This window comes from Callithrix jacchus, chromosome 1 (genome assembly GCF_049354715.1).
Source record: "Callithrix jacchus isolate 240 chromosome 1, calJac240_pri, whole genome shotgun sequence".
NCBI classification, from domain to species: domain Eukaryota; kingdom Metazoa; phylum Chordata; class Mammalia; order Primates; family Cebidae; genus Callithrix; species Callithrix jacchus.
Window position 1 is genome coordinate 121,910,424 of NC_133502.1, and position 16,182 is coordinate 121,926,605.

Here is a 16,182-nt window from a genome sequence, read left to right on the forward strand (position 1 = left end):
AAAAACTGTGAGTTCCCAAAGTGTAAGAGAAGGAAAAGTCAGCCTTTAAACACACCTCTCCACTGGGGAACCTGAAAATCCAGGTCATAGGAGAGCAATTTAATCTTACCTACAGCTGAAAGAGATTTAGGGAGCTGAATAAAATAAAAAAGTAGAAGCGGCAATGGGAAGAGCCCTGTAGGTACTCCCAGTCTCCAGCTCAAGCCCAGGGAAGCCATTCCTGGCTTTATCTCACGGAAGTCCTTGAGGAAGTGAAGGCAGCCAGTGGAATTGGAGAGGAGCTGCAGAGAGAAGGAAGCTCCTAGCTGTACTTTGTAATAATTTTGACTGAGCACTAATTTTTCTGAACAGAATCAGGTGGGGCAAATTGGGAACTGCCAATCCAAGTGCAGAAGCCTTGGCAGACAGTGCAGGCAGGTGGGGAGGGGTGAGACCTGAGAGTCCTGTTTGCTTTTTCAATAGGGAGGCTTGTAGCCTGGGGCAAGATCTCAGCTCTGCCTGCGGGCTGCCTGGATATGAACTCAGTGTGGATGGTGGGAGCATGGCGGGAATAAGATTGGCATTATTGGCTGCATGAGAGCTAGCTAAGGCCTGTCACTGCTGGCTTTCCCAATTTACCTGGCAATTTGTATGACATAGAAGAGGCAGCCATAATCCCCCTAGGAACATAACTCCATTGGCCTGAAAACCACTCCCCTACCCACCACAGTGGCCATAGAAAGCCCCACCTATGGAGAGTCTGAGGTCAGAGTCACCCAACCCTGTCCTCACCTGATGGTTTTTGTCTATCCACTTTGGTAGTCAAAGACAAAAGACATAAACTCTTGGGAGCTCTATGGCCCCCCCGCACCCGTCACCCAAGAAACCTGAGTTCTTATCCTGGCTAATGTAGGGCTAGCCTATATCCCCCTTCTACTACCACAGCTTGCCCTCTCTTGAGCTGGTGCTCTTGCCTCCCAAAGTGCTGGGATTACACGCATGAGCCACTGCACCTGGTCTACAATTGTATGTTTAACTTGGCAATTAAATCTGTTTTAATTTCCCTCTAGCACACCAGAATTTTTTCTCTGCTTTTTGACCTAAGAGTTGTTTAATATGCAAATTTAGGGCTATTTAGCTGACACTTGCCTTGAGTAATAAAAGTCGTTATCAAGAATTTGGAAGTCTAAAATAGTAAAAAAAAAAAAAAAAAAAAAAGAGGCAGCCTTATGTAGCTATAAAATATACTTCTATCAGTATGCTTAATATGTCTATGTATTTATGTGTCATGCATATAATGTTTCACTATTAAAAATACATAAAAGAGCTCTAATTAATTGGCTAAAAGAAAAATAACGTGGGACAGGTGCAGTGGTTCAAGCCTGTAATCCCAGCACTTTGGGAGGCCGAGGCGTGTGGATCACGAGGTCAGGAGATCGAGACCATCCTGGTCAACATGGTGAAACCCCGTCTCTACTAAAAATACATAAAATTAGCTTTGCATGGTGGCTCGTGCCTGTAATCCCACCTACTCAGGACGCTGAGGCAGGAGAATTGCCTGAACCCAGGAGGCGGAGGTTGCGATGAGCCGAGATCGCGCCATTGCACTCCAGCCTGGGTAACAAGAGCTAAACTCCATCTCAAAAAAAAAAAAAAAAAAAATTAGCTGGGCATGGTGGCGCATGCCTGTAATCCCAGCTACTCAGGAGGCTGAGGCAGGAGAATTGCCTGAACCCGAGAGGCGGAGGTTGCAATGAGCCGAGATCGCGCCATTGCACTCCAGCCTGGGTAACAAGAGTGAATGAAACTCCGTCTCAAAAAAAAAGAAAAAAGAAAATAAAAATAAAAACGTTAAAATACTTTTTTAGAAAAAAATAGAGACTTTAAGTCAAATGCTTTTTCAGGATCATGTGACTTAAATAGAATCTTTAATAAATAAGCAGGCTTTAAAATTATTTGTATTATAATATAAATGTCTTAAGAATTGTCAGCATTGTTGTTTGCATTTATTGATCAAGTGGTTTTATGTTTATTTCTACAGAATACTACAAGGTGTCAGGATTTGGTATAAGGGTTATAAAACTATAAACCTAGCCCAAAACAGAATGATCTTTACTTGTGTAATTTTTAATAAATAAAACATATAATATTCTGGGTTTAATGAAAAAAGCTTAATTCTGAGTTATTAATAAAAATACCCTTATTGAAACATATATTTTCTTATTTAAGTAAATATTTGAAATTCATAGTTTATAAAATTGGTTAACAGGGAATTAACTTTAAGTAGTCACTATGACAGTTTTCTTTCTTTTTTTCTTTTTTCTTTTTTTTGAGACAGAGTGTTGTTCTGTCACCCAGGCTAGAGTACCGTGGTGCAATGTCGGCTCACTGCTACCTCCACCTCCTGGGTTCAAGCGATTCTTCTGCCTCTGACTCCCAAGTAGCTGGGACTACAGGCACATGCCACCATGCCCAGCTAATGTTTTGTATTTTTAGTAGAGATGGGTTTCACCAAATTAGCCAGGATTGTCTCAATCTCCTAACCTTGTGATCTCCCTGCCTCGGCCTCCCAAAGTTCTGGGATTACAGGTGTGAGCTACCACACCCAGCCTGACTATCACAGTTCTCATAAATAATATAGGTAAACTATTAAATAAATTAATCAAGTAAATGTAGTGAAATAAATGCTTATATACAAACTTGTCATATAATTTAGAATCTAAGGTTATATTAAATAATAGATATTAAGACCACGCACGGTGGCTCACACCTATAATCCCAGCACTTTGGGAGGCCGAGGTGGATGGATCACGCGGTCAAGAGATCGAGACCATCCTGGTCAATAAGGTGAAACCCCGTCTCTACCAAAAATACAAAAATTAGCTGGGCATGGTGGTGCGCGCCTGTAGTCCCCGCTACTCGGGAGGCTGAGGCAGGAGAATTGCTTGAACCCAGAAGGCGGAGGTTGTGGTGAGCCAAGATCGTGCCATTGCACTCCAGTCTGGGTAACAAGAGCAAAACTCCATCTAAAATAATAATAATAATAGATATTAATTAAAGGTCTGCATAATTTTCAATTTAAAAATTATAGAAAAACTTTTTTAAAACAAGTTTTTATTAAAAAGTAAACATTTCTGTCTAATTCAAAGCTTATTTAAAGGTTATAAACATAACTAGGTAAAAGGAACCAGGAAATAAGAAATGGAAAGAAAGCTACAGCTATAAAGAAGAATTTCTGGTAAGAAAGGCAAAAAACTAAAGTAATTTTATATGAGAAAGAATCTTGTATGGTGACTGATTGTCATCTTATTTTAGGACAAATTTAAGAGAGATATTTAGGATAAAACAGATAGTCCAGGAATGTCATTGATGGTCTATGTATATCATAATAAGTTTAGTAAAAATAAATTAGTTTTTTTCAAAAATAAGGTTGTATAATTTAGTTGGATATAATTTTTTTAAATTATCATAGTCCTTTTAGAGAGGTCCTTTTAGAGAGTATTTGTTATTAAAAATACAGTAATACAAAACTAAAGAATTAGTTAAAATAAGGTTTTATTTAAAATACTGACTTTTTCTTAATACAAGAAGTTTTTGATTTTTAAATTCTATAGTCTATCTCTTTGAAATTCCTCAGATTGATATCTCAGTTCAGTTCTTTTCTGAAAAGACCTTGGATGATAATGCTCTCCTTCACTTTTTGTTACCTCCTGTAACTTTTAAAAATTAATAAACTAAAAGAAGAGTTATTAATAAAAATTAATAAACTAAAAGAAGGGTTTTCCAAAACAGGCAAACGAAAAATCTTTTGAACCTGCCTTTTTACTCTGTATGCCTATTATATCTATATGTTTATATGTATCATGTGGAAGTGATAAAGGATGCATATCAGAGGTGAAAAAAAAATTAGAACTTCAAGAGGAAACTTAAATTAGAACTACTGAAAACTAGTGGATAGGAGACAAAACTAACATGCAGCTCCTGCTTAGGCAGACAGAACAGTGTCTGAAGACACATTGTGAACTTTTACTCCAAGAAAATACCAGGAAAACCAACAGAATTTAAAGACTTTTTGAAAGAAGCGGCTTGCCACTGCAGACACCACAAGAGAGCCAAAAAATTGTGAGTTTCCAAAGCATAAGAGGAGGAAAAAGCAGCCTTCAAACCACATCTCCACTGGGAAACCTGAAAATCCAGGTCATGGGAGAAGGATTTAACCTTACCTACAGCTGAAACAGATTTAGGGAAATTTCAAACTATATGAAAAAACTAACAAATTGAGTTTTTCAAAGAAGTAGTGGTTATTAGATTGGTAGAGCATAGTTGAGATGCTTTTAATTCACATAACCTTAGTAATCTTTGGTAAGATTAATTTGGTAAATGTAATCTAAAAGTTATTTTTAGTAGTTTAAAATCTTAAAGTCATGTTAAACCCTCAAGTTTTTCACTGGGAATTTGAGTTACTAAGAGTTAAAATAGTAGGAGCATAAAATATGTTTTTGGTGAAGTTTATAAAACACAAGGATGTGGCTTTTGCTAAAGAAAGTGTAGGATTTTTTTTTTTTTCTAGTTAAGAAACTATTCAAGAGTTGCTTTAAAATGAAGGAAAAATTATACAGACAAAACTAAGTGGATAAAAAGAAAACTTAAGCTAGGGCAATGAAAGTTTGGACTCTGAGACTTATAGTTATCAAGAAGACGATAAATATGAGGGAAGAGCAAAACCAAGTAATTATTAAAAACAGAAGATATAATGTAGGGGAATTTTTCCATTTTGTAAGTTGGTATCATCGGCTTCTAGAGAAATCTTTACTATAATGGATTGTAAAAATAACTACGTTAGGCCAGGTTCAGTGGCTCATGCCTGTAATCTCAGCACTTTGGGAGGTTGAGGCAGGTGAATCATGAGGTCAGGAGTTTGAGGCCAGCCTGGCCAACATGGTGACTAAAAATACAAAAAATTTATTAATTTTTCTTTTCTTTAGCCCCGCCCCCCCAAAAATACAAAAAATTAACTGGGCGTAGTGGTAGGCACCTGTAGTCCTACCTACACAGAAGGCTGAAGCAGGAGAATCACTTGAATCAGGGAGGCGGAGGTTGCAGTGAGCCAAGATCACACCATTAAACTCCAGCCCTGGCGACAAAGTGAGACTCTGTCTCAAAAAAATAATAAAATAATAAAAATAACTACTTTAAGGACAAAAGCCTTAATTTTAAATGCTACAGAATTTAAGAGCTTGTTTGGGTTAATGTAGGACACACAGCTCACTACTGAACAATCACTGAACATATGTGATCCAAATACACAGGGGGTTATCCCTGATTCCTGAGAGAACCAGCCTAGTGAACCAGAAAATCACAACTGTAAAGTCTCTTTGCCCTGAGAAGGGAACTGCCCAACTCCCCCTATAAAATACCAAGTGGAGCACCCCAGATGAAGTTGTTAATATGCTGCATATGCAAGCCATGTTGGACTGGTTTTTTTTTTTTTTTTTTTTTTTTTTTTTTTTTTGAGACGGAGTTTCGCTCTTGTTACCCAGGGTGCAGTGCAATGGCGCGATCTCGGCTCACCACAACCTCCGCCTCCTGGGTTCAGGCAATTCTCCTGCCTCAGCCTCCTGAGTAGCTGGGATTACAGGCACGCACCACCATGCCCAGCTAATTTTTTGTATTTTTAGTAGAGACGGGGTTTCACCATGTTGACCAGGATGGTCTTGATCTCTTGACCTCGTGATCCACCCACCTCGGCCTCCCAAAGTGCTGGGATTATAGGCGTGAGCCACCGCGTCCGGCCTGGACTGGCCTTATAATGACTGGGATATCCTCCCACCGAATATACCTATTACCCAGGTCATGGTGAATTTTGTGGGGAAGGAGTGCCAGTCAGGACAAATCTTTTTTCACCAGAAAAGGTGAAAAAGGGGCACCCTTTTACATGGGTACCCCTTCCACAGAATTAAAAGATTGTTTGAGGAGCTTTATCAAATTTGCTGTCTTTCTTTCTTTCTTTCTTTTTTTTTTTTTTTTTTTGAGACAGAGTCTTCGCTCTGTCTCCAGGCTGGAGTACAGTGGCTCGATCTCGGCTCACTGCAACCTCTGCTCCTGGGTTCAAGTGATTCTCCTGCCTCAGCCTACAGAGTAACTGGGACTACTAATTATTGTATTTTTAGTAGAGACAGGATTTCACCATATTGGCCAGGATGGTCTCAATCTTTTGACCTCATGATCCACCTGCCTTGGCCTCCCAAAGTGCTGGGATGAGCCACCACACCCAGCCAAATTTGTTGTCTTTCATGGGTCTTACATATGCAACTCTGTGCTGGGAACCCAAATCTTTTAACACCAGAAAAGGTAAAATGATCTAGGCATAAAAAAAAACTTTGGGGGACTGAAATATAAAAACATATAGGTTAAAAGAATTATGAAATTTAAGATGTTTAACCAGGCTTTATGTAAGTTAATTGTAACCCGTTTACCTAAATGTCTTATGAAAATGAGTATTGTATCTAACTGGGGGATGTTTTCCCTATCTAGTACTATAAAGCTGAAGTCATGTAAATCTGCTCTCTTGGGAAATGTTAATTGGACACACTACATAGGAACTACTAAGATTGCTTGAGCCCTCAAAGTATAGGGTAGAAGCTGGAGTGCCAGTCAGGACAAATTCTCCACTTCACAGCCCTTTATGGAGCATTTATTTGTTGAGGCTGATGGCAAAAGACTGTGAGTACTTCCCAATGACAAAAACCAAACTAAAGAATTTCCACTTGAGGGGCATTTACTGCCTTGCTATGAAATGTTAACTGAAGCTACAGCTACCCCTATGCTAACGGAAATAATGGTGCCCGAAAGAGTTCCGTGATAAAACAAATTGGCTTATATAGGACCTTGCTATCTGGGGATGCAAGGAGGAGATGCTCATGAGCAGGGAGCCTCTTTTCCGCAGGACTTATTCTAACTATGGGAGGAGCTGCTAGATTCTACAGTGCCTGATAGGTAGCTCTCGTGAGCTGTTTGGCCTATGAATGGCATTTCCAAGTTGAACAAATATCTTGCTTGAAATCTGCTTCTCTGGTTAAAGAAAGGTCAAGAAAATATTTTTCTTTTGAGTTATTTCGGTGAAGTATGGTTTTGTAAGCAAATTGGCCTTTCTGAGTTCTCCCAAATTTGTATTATAATTTTATGACAATATACTTATTTATATAAGTTTAGTAAGAGTTTTTTTGGTTTTTTTCTTTTTTTGAGATGGAGTTTTGCTCTTGTTACCCAGACTGGAGTGCAATGGCACGATCTCAGCTCACCGCAACCTCCACCTCCTGGGTTCAAGCAATTCTCCTGCCTCAGCCTCCCGAGTAGCTGGGACTACAGGCGCGCATCACCATGCCCAGCTAATTTTTGTATTTTTAGTAGAGACGGGGTTTCACCTTGTTGACCAGGATGGCCTCGATCTCTTGACCTCGTGATCCACCCACCTCGGCTTCCCAAAGTGCAGGGATTACAGGTGTGAGCCACTGTACCCGGCCTAGTAAGAGTTTTAAAAGAAAACAATTGGAGACACTGGTTATTTTACCAAGACTTAAATGAAAATAACATATTTTTAAGTAAAGTTCCAGCATAGCTAACTTAAAAGGGGCCTATATGGCTAATCAATTCTTGTTGAATTTTATGCAAATAATCAGGCCAAACATAATAAGCCTAAAACTTACTTTGCACAGAAATTAGTCTTATTATAATTTCTCTTTAATAGAAAGAAGGCAGGGACTAGAGAAAGAGAAATTGTTTCCAAGAAAAGGTGTAACTAGATTTCAGCCCTAACTTTTGTGTTTTGGTTTTCTTTTGAGTCAATTATTTCTTGGCTACAATAATCCTCTAGAGAATACCAGATTATAATTTTTCTGCATGTCTTTCGTTGGTACCCTAATGAAATGGGTTCCTTTTTTATTCTAACATACGCATACTCTCTTCGTTGTCAAAATAATAATGTTATTTATCTCTCCTTGTTTTAGTTCCAAGGAAAACAAAACTGTGGTATTCTGAAAACCAGAGATGCTAATCTCCCACATTTGGCATCCCACTGGGCTCAACCTGGGCCCAATCTGTTTTTCACTGCAAATATACTGATGCTAAAACGATATAAACACCTTCCCCTCTAGGCCCACGGACTGTTGTGGAAGAGGTGGGCACCTGAGATTGTAAGGACCAGTTTTGAGGTATAGAATTAGGTCAAGGTCAGATCCTCCAAATCAAGGAGGCAGTACAAAGATGCCCAAACAGCTGGTAAAACAAAAGACTCTGCCTTGTAAGCTGTTATGTGTCACTTTTGCATCCACCCCAACCATAAAGGATTTTCTGCTTTCCACAGAATTAATATAAAATATTTACTGACAGGATGAAGATACTTTGTGAGAAAGCCTCCTGGGTATAATACTCCCAGTTATGAGTTACAAAGATTGATGTTTTTCATAATTTTTTTTCAGAACAATGCTTATGTTTTCCATAGCTAGTTGTCATAATCTGTAACCTAAGTCCAAGCTTTCAGTAGCTCAACCGCGGAAGTTAAAGTCAGTTTTGTAACTTTGTTTCAGTTTTTGTTTGTTGGCTTTTTACTTAAAATAATAATTTTAAGAGGAAATGAATGCCTGTCCACTTCCATTCCTATTTGGCCTAGAATAATTAATTGCCTGTAAGTCTTTTGACTCAAGTGCCTTGGCCATAGAGTCCTACCCAGGGACAGGATGGACCCAGGGCAGGCAGTCCTGCCACCCCAGCAACGCTATGGGACAAAATAAAGATTTCATGGACTTTGATGTTGCCTCTGGCTAATCTTGGCCAGAAGGGAGAGAATGTAAACCAAAAATAAAATGCTAATGCCCTCCAATCATCTGAATGGACTTCCTCCTTGGCCAGGGTACATGTTCTCAGCATCTCCTGAGGGCTATGTCATGGGCAATGGTCACTTACATTTGGCTCCCAATGAAGTTTGACTCTTTTCATTGACAATACTCAGGCCTGTTGGTCAGGCCCCAAACTCCATGCCATAGACACAGACCCAAATATAGCATCCTAGGAAAAAAATATCCATAGCCAAAAGATGTAAATCCTTCGCAGACATAAGCCATATGTTACACAGCCCATACCAGCCTGTGGCCAAGAATGAAGTCACATTAACATCAGTAACCTTGTCTGGCTAAATCATTCAAATATCTACATCCCCCTTCTTCCTTACCAACTAAAACCCAAGTTTATTAAGTACAGCAATGTGTTAAGCCACAAAAAACCACTTTCTCAGCTTCTCTTCAAAGAACAACGGATGAGATATGAGTGGTGTTTCTTGGGGTGGGACTTCAAAGAAAGCTCTTTAAGGAGGGCTGATTAGCCGAGACACACCCTTTTGCATTTTCCCCTTTGTCATGGGATGAATTAGGTGTCCTGATCTGTTTGCTCTTTCCCCTTTAAATACTGAAGTTCCCAAAACTGTCTTTGAAAAAAGCACGGGACACAGATCCTACTTCGACTTGTGTTTCTTGCCCCACAGTCTTGGGCACATCCTCAACCTTGGCAAAATAAATCCCTAAATTGATTAAGGTCTGCCTCGGTTACTTTTTGGTTTACATGTCTATGAGAGCCTGAAAGCATTTTTGAGCAATCTCAAAGTTCACACTGTCTTCTGTTACCAAGAACTGATTATATCAGAGCAAGAGTGGAAAGCTTTAAAACGTTTCTTAGCTGGTTCACCTCTTTCCCTTGAATTTTGGGCAGTCACTTCCCTGATCACTTTATTTTCCAGCTGGATTCTTTCCATCTGAAGAAATCTCTTTTCTTAGCTGGAGAGAAACACACACTAGAAGGTTCAAAGTAGCTCTCTCATGGAGAAAGAATTTGGAATTGTTCTTTTTTCTTTATATGTTCCTGTAATGTCCAAAGTTTTTATGATGAGACACATGGGTGCTAAAAGTAGAAAAATGCTGTTTTTAAAAAGAAGAAGTAAATCTGTTTTCCTTTAACATTTTTCTTTATTAAAAACCCAATTCACATAATTGGACATTTCTATTATTTCCTTCCTGGATGAAAAAATTAATGTCTAAGCAGCTTGCGTTCATTAATACCACTAACACGATTATTATTCTCTACCCTCCTTAATGCTGAAGAATTTCTCTCCACATTTTGCATCCTAATCAGACTTTTTAAGAAAGTATGAACATAACTTCAGTAATCTAAATCATACATTAAAAATAAAATTCTAACACCAGAAGAAACAGCAACTACAATAAGAAAATCAATCTGCAAAATAGCTCTCTGACGATAACCTGGAGAAGCTGAGCATATGACAACATGAAAGAGAATGGGCTTATTGTAAGCCTGCCCAGGCAGTCAAATTTTATTACAAGAAAGTTTTTTAAATCAAGAGAGAGGAAATAAATGTGCTAAAAGCCAGTTGTCTATACTGCACGGTGTTCTTAACAGCTGGTGGGTATGAAATAACACTTGAGTTTATTTGGAATTATTTTAGAAAAATTGTCAATCTCTCTTTCCCTTACTTTCCTCCTCTTTAAAGTGGGATAGTAACACCAGTAGAGGTGTTATCAGAATTAAAGGAGGTGTTCATTCATTTATTCAACTAGTAGTGACTTAATTTTGATATGAATAGTTGGGGAATTGATAAGCCAGTTTAAAGATTTCCCCACCCTTTTGCCTCTCACTTTTTCCTCCTCCTGTCTGGCTTTTGATAACTTCAATTCCTTTCATTTAGCTCTCCCTGTACAGTTAGGGGTATAACAAGAAAATTAATCCTTTTTTTTTAAGACAAAGTCTCAATCTGTCGCCCAGGCTGGAGTGCAGCAGTGAGATCTCCACTCACCACAACCTCTGTCCCCCAGGCTCAAGCAATTCTCCTGCCTCAGCCTCCCAAGTACTGGGATTACAGGTGCCTGCCACCACATCTGGCTATTCTTTGTATTTTTAGTAGAGACAGGGTTTTACCATGTTGGCCAGGCTGGTCTCGAACTACTGACCTCAGGTGATCCGCCTGACTCTGCCTCCCAAAATGCTGGGATCACAGGTATGAGCCACCACACCTAGCCAACTCTGGGATTCTTTTTACCCAGAATATTTGTTGGTGGGGGCGGGGGGGGCAACAAAACAAAACAAAAAACCAGGTCTTGCTAAAGAGACAGCAGCTCCACTGACTGGAGCCGAGAGCTGAAGCTGTCTCACTGTCCTCTGTCTGCCTGCTCCAGGAGCTAAATTGAAAGCCTCAGAGCGGCCAGGCATGGTGGCTCACGCTTGTATTCCCAGCACTTTGGGAGACAGAGGTGGGTAGATCATAATATCAGGAGTTCAAGACCAGCTTGGCCAACACAGTGAAACCCTGTCCCTACTAAAACTAGCTGGGTGTGTTGGCAGATGCCTGTACTCCCAGCTACTTGTGGGGCTGAGGCAGGAGAATTGCTTAAAACCAGGAGGCGGAGGTTGCAGTGAGCCAAGATCATGCCAATGAACTCCAGCATGGTTGACAGAGTTAGACTCCATGTCAAAAAAAAAAAAAAAAAAAAATAGAAAGCCTCAGAGCTACCTTTGGCTCTTCAGGCCAGAGTTCACCTCAGCCCCCAACCCAAGCCTAAACCTGTTAATTAAGATTGATCCCCTACAATACCTCTATCCCATCTATTCCTCCAATTAATATCTAACCCACTTGTTCTAATCATATGAAATTGCCATTTCTGTCAACCAAAAAACAGTTGAATATCTGTAATTTTATATAGCCTATATCTGACATTATTGGTATGCCCATTTGACAGATGAGGAAACTGAGGCTCCTATAAAAGCCCCCAATCTACTCACTGTTGCCTCCTGAGCCACTTGAAGGAAAGAGTCCAGCCTGGAAAACACCATTTATAAAGGGAGGACCCATTCTCACCATATTAAACCCCTTAACCACCAGCCCTCAATACTGCCCCTTCCTGTACCTTGTTGGTTTCCCGGCTTAGTCAAACCTTGGAGATGAACATTCTGAATGAATCATTTTTTTTTGGAGACGGAGTTTCGCTCTTGTTAACCAGGCTGCAGTGCAATGGTATGATCTTGGCTCACCGCAACCTCCGACTCCTGGGTTCAAGCAATTCTCCTGCCTCGGCCTCCCGAGTAGCTGGGACTACAGGTGCGTGCCACCACACCCAGCTAGTTTTGTATTTTTAGTAGAGATGGGGTTTCACCATGTTGACCAGGATGGTCTCCATCTCTTGTCCTCGTGATCCATCCGCCTTGGCCTCCCAAAGTGCTGGGATTATAGGCGTGAGCCACCACGCCTGGCCTGAATTAACCAATTTTAATCTGTATAAAGATCTGCTTCAAGGGTGGGTCATGGTGGCTCACGTAATCCCAGCTCCTTGAAAGGCCAAAGCAGGAGGATTGCTTGAGGCTAAGAGTTTTAAAAAATTAGCTGGCCATGGTGGTACACGCCTGTATTCCTGGCTACTGGGGAGGCTCAGGTGGAAGGATCGCTTGAGCCCAGGCTGCAGTGAGGTATGATCCTGCTACTGCCTGGGTGACAGAACAAGACCCTGTATCTTATTTTTTAAAAAAAGGCCAGGTGCAGTGGCTCACACCTGTGATCCCAGCACTTGGGCAGATCACAAGGTCAGGAGTTCAAGACCAGTCTGACCAACATGGTGAAACCCCTGTCTCTACCAAAAATACAAAAATTAGCTGGGCATGGTGGTGCGTACGTGTAATCCCAGCCACTCAGGAGGCTGAGGCAGGAGAATTGCCTGAACCCCGGAGGCAGAGGTTGCTGTAAACTGAGATTACACCACTGCACTCCAGCCTGGGCAAGACTCCGTCTCAAAACAACAACAACAACAACAATAACAAAACCACTTCAAAGCCTTCTTAATTGCCTCTTAAAATGCTTTTATTGGTAACATAACAATAGTAAAATAAATAATTTTGATCAAAGTTTATTAATGCCATATTTCCCCCATCTAGAATAAAAGTAATTGGGTTAATATACTTCACGTGTTCATGCATCTAAATTTGTCTAATTCACAAATGTATATATTCTCTCTGTTTCTTGGAGAGCATTCTGATGGCATCCTGCTCAATGAACAAAATATTATTATTCTATTACTTGTTAAGAACATTGTAAGTCTGTAAATCCATGCCAAAGCCCATTGCTCTTTTCTCTGAACTTGTGTAACATTTATTGTGTTGAATGAATAAATCTATTCATTTATTTATGCAACAAACATTTCTTTTTTTTTTTTTTTTTTTTTTTTTTTGAGATGGAGTTTCACTCTTGTTACCCAGGCTGGAGTGCAATGGCGCGATCTCGGCTCACCGCAACCTCCACCTCCTGGGTTCAGGTAATTCTCCTGCCTCAGCCTCCCGAGTAGCTGGGATTACAGACACGCGCCACCATACCCGGCTAATTTTTTGTATTTTTAGTAGAGACAGGGTTTCACCATGTTGACCAGGATGGTTTCGATCTCTTGACCTCGTGATCCACCCGCCTCGGCTTCCCAAAGCGCTGGGATTACAGGCTTGAGCCACCATGCCAGGCCAACAAACATCTCTTAAGCACTGTGATGATTAATTCATGTATCCAGTTGGCTAGTCTACGGTGACGAGTTGTTTGGTCAAAGGTTTGCCGACATGTTGCTGTCAAGGTATTTGTGGATATAATTAATATTTATAATCAACTGACTTTAAGTTAAAGCAGATTACTTCAATAAAGATTCATTCGATCAGTTGAAGGCTTTAAGGGCAAAGACTGAGGTTCTCTGAAAAAGACGCAATTCTGCCTCTACAAAGAAACAACCTGACCTTCCAGGCTGCTGGCTTTCATGAGATTTTTCAACTCAAGGCTGCAATATCAGCTCGTACCAGAATTTCCAGCCTCCAAGTTTCAGACTTGCCAGCCCCCACAATCATATGAACCAATTCCTTGAGACTAATCCTAATACTTCTGTTTCTGTGGAGAATCATAAATAATATAAGCACCCACTGTGAGGTAGGTACTATGCTCATCAATGAGGAACCAGACTGGCTAGATGCGTTATGGAGCATATCTGTAATTTCAGTACTTAGGGAGGCCGAGGTGGGAGGATCGCCTGAGCCCGGGAGTTCAAGACCAGCCTGGGAAACATAGTGGAACCTCCGTCTCTGCAAAAAATTAATTTTTAAAAAACTAGCCAGACATGGTGGTGCATGCCTGTGGTTACAGCTACTTAGGAGGAGGCTGAGTCAGGAGGATCCCTTAAGCCCAGAAGACCAAGGCTGCAGTGAGCTATGATTGTTCCACCGCACTCCAGCCTTGGCAACGGAGTGAGACCCTGTCCCAAAAATATATATTAGTAAGTAAATAAATAAGGACCCAGATAAACCTATTCATGAGATGACCTCCCTTCAATGCAGAAGAAACATGTTAAGAGAGGAATCAGGACACCTCAAGGTAAGGGCTATAAGAGAACAAAGTACTGAGGAAATAAGCAAGGAGGTGACTAATTCTGCCTGAGGGACTGGAGAAGTTACACCTAAAGAGGTGATATTTTATCTGGGACTCTGGGTGAGTCGGCATTCCCAGGGCTGATTAGGAGTAGAAGGCATTACAGGAACCAAGCCCAGAGCTATTGTGATTCAACAACATGTCCTAAGACCCAGATATTGCAGGTGCACATGGTGAAGCACTGTAAGACCAGGATGAAAAAGATCGGGACCAAGTTGTGAAGATTATATTGAAACTGAGATGCAATGGCTGAAAACGCCTTAGCCAAGATCGATAGGGACGTCTAGACCTAAGTGCTAGCTGGAATGTGGGATGAAAAGGCAAAATAAACATCATTTCAACATGGGAGAAAATTCATTTTGTATATAAAAGAGATTATGTAAAGAGAATGTAGCTCAGCCGGGCATGGTGGCTCACGCCTGTAATCCCAGCACTTTGGGAGGCCGAGGCGGGTGGATCACGAGGTCAAGAGATCGAGACCATCCTGGTCAACATGGTGAAACCCCGTCTCTACTAAAAATACAAAAATTAGCTAGGCACGGTGTTGCGTGCCTGTAATCCCAGCTACTTAGGAGGCTGAGGCAGGAGAATTGCCTGAACCCAGGAGGCAGAGGTTGCGGTGAGCCGAGATCGCGCCATTGCACTCCAGCCTGGGTAACAAGAGCGAAACTCCATCTCAAAAAAAAAAAGAGAATGTAGCTCTTTATTCAAAAAAACATTAAGTGAGTATTTATCCTGGGCCATGAAATATTCTAGAAACTGGAAATATAACGACGTATAAGATATAGTCCTTAGGTTCAAGCAGCATGTCATCTAGGGGCCAGGCAGAAAGTTAGTACATGCTCCCCAGCCCACTCCAACCTGGAAAAACAGAGGTTACATTCACAATGTCATCCACCTCCTTGTAAAGTTTTCTGGTTATTTTTAGGAACCTCGGTAGTATCTATTATCCTCTCCATGTTTGTTCCTGGTTCCCTTCAAAGATGTTTGCTATTGAGGTCCTGCTACCAGGGAAACCTGCCTGTGGCCAACCCCACTGTGCCCACCCTACCTCCACAGGGCACCTACCTCAATCTAGTGTCCCAGGTGGTGGTTTCACAGACATATACTATATTTTAAAAATCATCAAGCTAGCTGCACAGTGGCTCATGCCTGTAATCCCAGCACTTTGGAAGGCCAAGGCAGATGGATCACAAAGTCAGGAGTTCAAGACCAGCCTGGCCAAGATGGTGAAACCCCTGTCTGTACTAAAAATACAAAAATTAGCCGGGCGTGGTGCCACATGTCCGTAATCCCAGCTACTTGGGAAGCTGAGGCAGAGAATTGCTTAAACCTGGGATGGGTAGGTGGAGGTTGCAGTGAGCCAAGATTGCGCCACTGCACTCCAGCCTGGCAACAGAGTGAGACTCTGTCTCAAAAAAAAAAAAAAAAATTATCAAGCTGTTGTATTAGTCCTCTATAATAGCTGTGAAATATTGAAGCGTTTTAAGAATTTAAATGATGAGGCCAGGAGTGGTGGCTCATGCCTGTAATCCCAGCACTTTGGGAGGCGAAAGTGGGTGGATCACCTGAGGCCAGAAGTTGGAGACCAGCCTGGCCAACATGATGAAATCCTGTCTTTACTAAAAATACGAAAAATTAGCTGGTCATGGTGGCAGGCGCCGGTAATCCCAGCTACTCGAGAGACTGAGGCAGAAGAA

General features: G+C 41.1%; 1 long non-coding RNA gene across 1 annotated transcript in view; it reads right to left on the minus strand.

Annotated features, from left to right (window-relative positions):
- The window catches only part of LOC108592268 (uncharacterized), a 46,514-nt gene extending 34,286 nt beyond the window's left edge, over positions 1-12,228 (minus strand). Inside the window, exon 1 of the long non-coding RNA XR_013525264.1 lies at positions 11,946-12,228. This is a non-coding gene — a long non-coding RNA (uncharacterized LOC108592268). The remainder of the gene's footprint in view (positions 1-11,945) is intronic.
- Between the last annotated feature and the right edge of the window lie 3,954 nt (positions 12,229-16,182).